The sequence below is a fragment of the Neolamprologus multifasciatus genome, chromosome 7 (genome assembly GCF_963576455.1).
Source record: "Neolamprologus multifasciatus chromosome 7, fNeoMul1.2, whole genome shotgun sequence".
Lineage (NCBI taxonomy): Eukaryota > Metazoa > Chordata > Actinopteri > Cichliformes > Cichlidae > Neolamprologus > Neolamprologus multifasciatus.
The window spans coordinates 57758250-57765647 of NC_140445.1; the positions used below are offsets into that span (position 1 = coordinate 57758250).

The following is a 7398-nucleotide window of genomic DNA, read 5'->3' on the forward strand; positions in this document are numbered from 1 at the left end:
GCTGGGACGGCAATGTTAAGTACTTAAACTTAAAAGCCTAACTCTTGCATCATACACTCAACTCAGCTGGAATAAATCATTAACCACTGATAAAAGATAATATGATACCAGAAAAAAACATAAATCAACATCTAAAGAAGTACTGTGGTAAGTTGTGTCTTATCATAAGGCCTTTAATTCTACTTCCCATGCAACTAAGGGTTAGTGAGATCAGGTGAGCTTGCATTGGAGCCAGCTAAATTCATATTCACCAGCTGTGCAGAAACATTTTGGCATTCTGAATCCATTTTTAATCAATTTAGCAATGCTATTAAAGAAATCCCCATTGCCGTGATGAAGTGCTGTGAATAAAGTACTCTTACTGACCATTATGCCAGTGCAATATCTGCTAAGGTCCATGCTGTAGCTCAGTGGTACTTCCAATTCAGTGCATGATCAAAGGCATCCGGAAGATAATTTACTATAAATTATAAATTTGTGCTATGATTACAAGCACATTAAAGCAGATTGGATCAATAAAACAAGCATGTTGTGCCCATTAATTGCTCCTACATGCTCTTTGGGCCAACTCTGCTATGACACACATTATGACACATCACATCAGTCTGTCATGAAATCACCCACTCTTCTCCGGGTGCAACGAACTGTTCTACTGTGTAGCTTGGCTTATAAGCCACTAATAACTACATGATCAGAAATATTTGAGAAAGGTTTCATTTAGTGTGTGATCTCACCTTAAGCCCAAGCCAGGTAAATTAACGTTAGGAAGGTGAGAGTGTCGCCTTGAATGTGTTCTGTACCATAAAAAGATCTGAGATCCTAAAAGATATGAAAACTTCTGGTGTAAATAATGTAGCGAGTAGAGTCGTTCAACATGCTGAACTGCTGGAGAAGCCCTATTTCTTAGCAGGAAAAATGAAATAGTTCAAGGCAGCTGGTCTTTTTGACTAGTTATAGAAGGAAGCTTGAGCAAAAAGAAATCTTGAGATAAGGCATACACACAAAACTGAGCAGCACAAATCTTCACAGAAAATGACCTGCCCAAAAAAGCTGATCTTAGATCATTATAGTGTACTTACATAGCTGGTAAACAATGCAGCTAAGATGAATTCAGACCTATCATAGTGTAATCCTGCTGGATTACACACCCATTTACCACAAATCCTTTATGTCTTGCCTTTTCAAAGCAGCGGATTCACCTCCAGTGTTTTTCTCCCTGTGCACCAGGAGCTCTTTGTTGGTTCCAGACGATCCCCAGTGGCATGATCTATTCCCTATCTCAGCACACAAATTACAGATTTTTATTTTTTGTTTTTGGTTTGCGTGCATTTCATTCTGTCTGTAAACCTGATTGCTCGAAAAGTGTCTAATGAATTCTGATAAAACTTTGCAGACGTGTAGATGTGTGTTAACTGTCCATTATCCATCAATGTCTTCAAGAACAACTTAATAATTTATTGGTTGAAATTTGACCAGAAAAATTAAAACTATGATTCTTACAAATGTGGTGTGTACTGTCAAGAAGTAGAAAGTACAGTATAAAGGTTTAAAACATCATGTCACGTTTGACCTCTGACCTCTCCTTCAAGGCCAATACACTGATTAGTCCTATATATGGCTACTTAAAACTACATTTTTATTGCAATTGCTTGTATGTAAAACATATAGGCATATAGAGAATAATACATGGTGATTCTAAATATCACATTATTTTTGACCTTTGACCTCTTCTTCAAGGTCAAATAAGGTCAAACTTTCATAAAATGACTTTTATCTCTAAAACTATGCTTGAAATTGTACTACCTTTGTTTATATTGGCATCATTTAAGTAATAAATATCATGCTACATCTGATCTCTGACTTTTACATTTCACATCTGCCTTACATAAGTTGATGTGCTAACGAAAGTCTTGTCAACAGAAAGAGAATGAAAGGCCTACTTAGTTAGAAATATACTGTATTATAATATTATCTAATAAGCTCAAGTTATTCGTGTCCAGTTATTTACAAATAAATACCTATTATCCATCACTCAAGAGCTGTCACGCTTTCTTTATCTGGTTTTACTGCACTACAAACTCCTTTAAAGAAGAACAAAGATGACAAAATGTATATATGTGTATACAAAATAATATTCCCTTAAAAATAAATACTGCCCACAGAGTCCAACCCACGGATCTATTACACGCTTTGCCATAATGCTGGGCTGGAAAGTAAGTGTAGTTTTCTTGTCGTTATTTCTTGTTTGCCTGGCCGTCTTTCGTTCTCCTTGTTTGGATCCTGTTTTTGACCTTAAACATCTACTTGAACATTACACATCTTGTTGCGTTGTAAACAATAGTATGACTTTATAAAAATGGATTGGGCTCTTTTCTACCGCTCCAGGCATTCTTTGTTTTCCATTTATTTCATACAGTATGAACAACAGCTGAAGCTTTCTTGAGTCGAATCCATTATGCTTGAAGGCTGTTTTTGTTTTGGGTTTGTTTGTTTGTTTTTTTTCTCAAAGTTACATTGTAATAGTGCTGCAAGATAATGACCCGCTGCCTATAATTAATAATTGCAGCACTGAGTGAGTTCATGACAAAAATCATACAAGCAACGGGGAAAATATGTGTAAAAAATAGATTTAAAGTGCTGTCTATGCAACAATAAAATAGTTCTTCAAATTATGTTACAGGAAACTCCACAGCCTATTTGTTGAGATATTGATCAAATTTCAATTTCTAGAGTTTAACAGCAGGGAAATAAATTATGCACTCCACCAAACATAGTATTGCTACAAATACCAAAGCATGGACAAAATCAGTACAAATATTTGATCTCCACATATAGTTTCTGGGGAGCAATACTGCTGACAGTCATATAGAGCTTTCCTTCTATTAATATGTGCAGGCATATTCTCAGTAGATTTACAGCAAAACAAACAAACAGTGTTGATAGAATATCAATCTCCTTTTTCCTTCTCCAGTGACTGTCCTTTGGGTATTCTAGCCGAGTTTGCTGTTTTGTTTGTTCACTTTTGTTTTTTAGGCCAGCATTTCATCATTTCATCATCCATCATGCTACAAGGCAGGATATAAAATCATTCCATCGACTGTGTGACAAAGAGCTTCATTCTTTTGCCTCTGAATGATGCAACTTTATCAATATTTACCAAACAGTGGGACGCTGAGTGCTTATACAAGCGGTGATCTATGATATTTCTATAATATTGCTGAGAAGTGAATTATGCATCCTCGGCGGGTCCTGTTTTTCTCCCCTGCTCAGTAGGTAAGCAATGCAGATACTTCAGACAGCACCCTGATGCTAAAGACAAACCCTGACTGGGCCTTTCTCTCGTATACTTTGTCTCTAGTAATTACTGGAGTGATCGTGCTGGATGTCCACATTCTACACCACTGAATAGCTTTTCTACTAATTCATTCACTGAACATGCAGCTCATTTAGACTGCTCTTGCTTTTATTAATTGGACTTGAAGCTGATCTGGATTCTACTGAGCCGATCTGTTCGCAGCCACTTTGTCAATCTAGCCTATAAGTGCCTAAAGAAAGAGCAATTGAGCTGTTGATTTTCCTTATCATATTCAGAATTGGTAAAAGGCTAAGACTAACAGATGGTAGCCGTATTAGCTGTATGCTCTATGCAACCGTACTTACTATTAGTTGATGTTTAAGCTAAAATCCTAATTGTGCAAAGACGGTGACGTTGCAAATATTCTGCTGTTAAGCCAGAGTCACATTAAAGAAGAAACATAAAGGTGTTGTGCTGCGCATTACTCATTAGCTCTTTGTGGTGCTCTTCAGTACAGGACTCTTTGAACCCCCTCTGTCCTTGGTGCACCGCTGACATCCGCACATTAGCACTGAAGCAACACACACAGAAATAGAAGAGGCAAACAAAGGACATTTTTCAGCCAAATATACTGAATAACCCTTTTAGACTGACAGTATTTATCATTTTAGCACGCTGAGCTGAATCCAACAAAAACTGAAGAATTTTGATTGTGGGTCAAGGTGAATGATCGATAGGTAAGTTTATTCAGTTTACTAGATGTCCAGATATTTCACTAGATAGCACTTTAAACCTCCTCAAGGTGCTACAGAGCAAGGTCAAGGGATAACCAGCATATGCAGCTAATGCAATTCTGAGTTGTAAAAATATTTTAACCACACTCGTCGTCATAGAAATCCACCGGCCCGTATTGTTAGTGGGGCTACAAAGACATACATCCTCATGTAAATCCACATGCCCAGCTTTTCTGTTGACATTAACGGGGCAGTTTGAGTATTACAGCAGCTTATTTGCTGTTTATTGGCCTGACTATGAATAACAAGGAGTATAAGGGCATCATCGTAGTTAGCAGTTATAGGATCTGCTGATATTCCCTTCCAGGAAGATATAGAGGGACAACAATAATTTGGATCAACCCTGAAATAGGTTCACTCACATATCTATTAACAGTCACAGAGATATTTAAAATGCAGTAGCTATGCATCAAGCCAAGTGAATTAAATATTGTGCATGCGAGGTATGTGCAGTGAAATGTGTGTATAAATTTTTCGCTCCCCTTGGTAGCTTGTAGCAGTTTAAGCCAGACAGTTATGCTCACCGTGCCAGTTGATAGCTGACCAAATGAAACACGTGTCAGCAAGGTGGTTAAATTAGTCTTCCAAATTTTCCTTCTTCTCCTGCAGTTTCTGGCTGCAATCTTGTTAATCTATCCACCAACCCAGCTTCCTCTCCTTTAATCAATATTGTAGGATCATGGGGCTCTGCAGAGCTGTGTGCTGAATTTATGCATATGTTGGAGTATCTTATGTTTAAGTCTTCTGGAAGCTCTTCTATATATGCGGCAGGGTGTTTGACAGTGTTCCCCTATGAATCCTCAGCGTGCTGCCTGCTGTCCTGTAGGGAGCAACACAGTGAGCCAAACAGGTACCACCGAAGGCAAATGTAAAGCCACTTATGCACGGCTGTCCCTAAGCGAACATACATCTGGGAATGTACCTTTGAATTTCAAACCAGATACGCTCCTATGTGGCTCGGTGTGTATTTGTGTCTGTCTATTGCGTGTACACAATGCAGGCTCAGCAGATTCCAGCCTTCACAGACTATTGGCTTGTACAACAGTATTACTCTCCTCTTTAATATCTTCAGTTAATGTGAGTCTCTGGCTAATTGAAAATGAACAAGTCTATGCCTCCCTGCAGCGCTTTTATAAGATGTTAAAGAGACACACACCCTTTCCGATGCAGGACAAACATCAGATGGCTTCGACTGTATGCAAGAAATAGCTTGCTCTTGGTGAATAAATCAATAAATTCTTTAGAGCAGAGGCACTCCACCAGGTGAAGCTGTGGTACCATTATTTCTTGCCAAGAGGGAACAGCTGATAAATCAAGAATATGTGGAGATAAAAACCACATATAAAGCCAGTGCAGAGCGTGTGTCTCCAGTGGCAGTGATTTACAGCAAGCTGAGCTAAACTGCTTACCGTCAGGAGCTGTAATGGATGCCAGCGTCTGCTCTTAATTTCTCTGGCTGGGGATAGATATTGCTGCTGTTATTTTCTCCCAGGGCGATTTCACTGATGTCTCCCAAGGTACCCTACTGTGTTATATTTAAGACATATGGGAGCAAAATGGTGCAATTAAAAATGTGCAGAAAACCTCTGAAATTGATCACTAAGATAGTAAAGTTTTGGTTTCAATAAGCACAGAAATATATATGTAAATATTAATATATATATATATATATATATATATATATATATATATATATATGTGAATATTAATATATATATATATATATATATATATATATATATATATATATATATATATATATATATATATTTAAACATACCTATTGTTTCCCCTTTCTGTGGATGCCACGATGAGTTCCTAGAGCCAGGATAAGAAGAGACGAGCATTAGCGAGAGATGAGCTGGAAAATTTAAAGAGTGGGGAAAAATGGGTTTCGTTAATGATCAAAGTTGTAATTAGTGTGTTGGGGTAAATCAGTGTGGGCATCTATGTGAAAAGTGAATAGGAAAAAAAAAACGTCCCTCCGTGTTTCACTGTCTTCACACGCAAATATTACTGTCAGCGGTTGCAAACATATTAAAAAGGGTCTATATTTAGTGTTGGTGCTGCAGCTTTCTGCCATCCTGATATGATAATCTGAAAAGCTGATGAATTTCAGAGCCGCAGTGATCATGCATATTCATGAAAAGTTATTTACAACTTGCAGGGGTTCTTGCATTTGGCAGTTCATCATGTGAAAGGCTTACATAAGCCAAATTAGACCATACCATATAGATGTTCTGCAACAGGTTGGCCTTCAGATAGTGATCCCTCCTGCCATCTGCTGTTTATTGAGCCAATTGCAGCTTCTTAAATATCACTTTCAAACCGTTCAGTTATCTTTCCACTGTTTCCATTGTCTACAGATCGTTGCTTGCAAAACTATACACATCATTCATTTTCTCTACAGAAAAGGATATATATGACATATGTAAATGGATTTTACAATTGGAATTTCATCCAAAAATTTACTCACTATTTAATTTTTCCTCCACTGGACGAGCTGGAAAGTAATCAAGGACGATCGTGTCTCCACCCCACCATTTCCAGCACACGAAATCCTAGTGTAGTACCAAACTACACCAGCAGGTTTACAAGTGAGAAGGCCCTCTACAGTATCTCTACCTGTGCTTCTAGGATGATGCAACCATGGTTTCTATTTAATGCAGGTCTGTTAAATAACCAGTAGATGGCATCAGTAGTTTAAGATTAACACTAGTGGGCTCAGTGTAGCCGGTCAATTCTGCACGACTACTCCAAATTATGCTTTTCTTTTTAGCAAAAACACTGATCCAGTGACGCAAATATTCAGTCGGTTGATTAGAATGTCAGCATTAATATCTATAAATGAAAGCTGATCGCTGTAGCAGGCGTATTATTTGCTTGTCCCTTAGGAAGCGAGGAGGAAATACTATGAGCAGCCTACTTCACCTAAAACTGCTAACGTGAAAAGTAAAAACAATGAGGGAAAAGATCTGGTCCGCCTGCAGCAGCTGTACCAGAACAGATAGATATGTCATTAAAGACACTTTTCATATAAAACTGCAACAAAGAAACTGCAGAAATCTCTCTGATGTAGTTTTGCGTCGTACATCACCTCTGCTCTATCAACGAGGCTTAAGGACAAACAATAAAATTATGCTCTAGTAGCCAGCTGGCATACTTCTAGCTCACCGAGACCGACACTGCTAAAATGGCATCGGAAGGAAATTATTATTTCATTCTGTAAATGTTCTTACTTCATTACTATGAATAAATGAATGGACGAATGAATGAAACGCCAGGGCTTTTTTTCTATTCCAGAATGAA

The 7398-nt window shown here is 37.9% G+C and overlaps 1 long non-coding RNA gene across 1 annotated transcript; it reads right to left on the reverse strand.

The window, feature by feature from the left end:
• Positions 1–1407: 1407 nt before the first annotated feature.
• Positions 1408–6872, reverse strand: LOC146515621 (uncharacterized). The gene is made up of 2 exons (XR_014874800.1): positions 5870–6872; positions 1408–5614 (listed from the first exon to the last, which is right to left on the reverse strand). It is a non-coding gene; the product is annotated as an uncharacterized LOC146515621 (long non-coding RNA).
• Positions 6873–7398: the final 526 nt, after the last annotated feature.